The sequence below is a fragment of the Neophocaena asiaeorientalis genome, unplaced genomic scaffold (genome assembly GCF_003031525.2).
Source record: "Neophocaena asiaeorientalis asiaeorientalis breed wild unplaced genomic scaffold, Neophocaena_asiaeorientalis_V1.1 scaffold489, whole genome shotgun sequence".
NCBI classification, from domain to species: domain Eukaryota; kingdom Metazoa; phylum Chordata; class Mammalia; order Artiodactyla; family Phocoenidae; genus Neophocaena; species Neophocaena asiaeorientalis.
The window spans coordinates 3,543,949-3,545,077 of NW_020174791.1; positions in this window are offsets into that span (position 1 = coordinate 3,543,949).

The window sequence follows — 1,129 nt, forward strand, 5'->3', positions numbered from 1 at the left end:
CGTGCGGCGACACGCGGCTCTCACCGGGATGCCGCCGAGGCACACGCGGGTGGCATGCACACACAGACACTGAGGTCTCCCTTTCCGGCTGTAAGGCCTTGGAGTCAGCCCTGTCCCCTACCCCCTGCCCCTGCCCCCAGCCAGGAGCCGAGCAGGGAGCCACCAAGCTGGGTCATCCCTAGGCCCGCTGCCCTTGGCTCCGCAGTGTTGGGAGTCCCTGAAGCCAAGCCCAAGAGAGCCCCAGGGGGTATGAGAGTGTGTGGGTGACACCAAAAACAACGTCCCCCCAACAAGTCCCAGGCTCTGGCCACAGAGACTGGGGAGGGGCAGGTGTATGGGAGCTGTGACATGTTCCTCCAAGGAATGACCAACAGAGATTAGGAGGGTGGAACTCAGAAAGGAGACAGGGCGTCGGGAGAGGAAAGAAGCCTGAGACCTTCAAGGGGAGCTTCCGGGGGGCACCTCACCTGGCTTCTTAGAGGAAGAGGCATAGGAGCCGAGGATGGCTGGTTCAGGCCTGTCCAGTGTGATCGTGCTGGGCATACCGCTGTCCCCATAGGCCCTGCCCAGTGAGGGGCCCAGGGCTGAGGCCAAACTCCAGGACTGAGGACAGAACCCCCCAGGCAGCCCACTGGGGAAACCCTCCACTGTGACCAGGAGCCGCGCATCTGGGATCCTGGCTAGACCAGAGCAGAGGTGGTTGGCTGCAGGGGACATCCTGAGGGACACTCAGTGCCCCCAGGGCAGATTCCTTGCCCTTAGGTGAGATGGGGCAGTGTCCCGTGGGCAGGAGTGAGGTCCAGGAGAGCCCTGCCCCCCTCCCTCCTAAGATGCCTTCCTGTGGGGTCACCGCCGCCCTCTCCCACTCCTCTCTGTGCAGCTGGGTGGGGGGCACAGGTCCCCACGGGGAGGAGGCAGGGCCATCTCTGCCAGGATGTCCCCTCCCTTTCCTCCCTCCCCAGGAGGATGCCCAGCAGGGAGGACGGATGGGACTCAATGGTTTTCCTTCCTCCCTCTGGCAGGTGAGACGCCAGGCTGGGAGACAGACTGGAGCTCTGACTTTGCCTAAAAAAGGAAGCAGCTCAGCTGAGCCTGAGGAGCTGGGGCAGGAACAAGCCAGAAGTGTGTC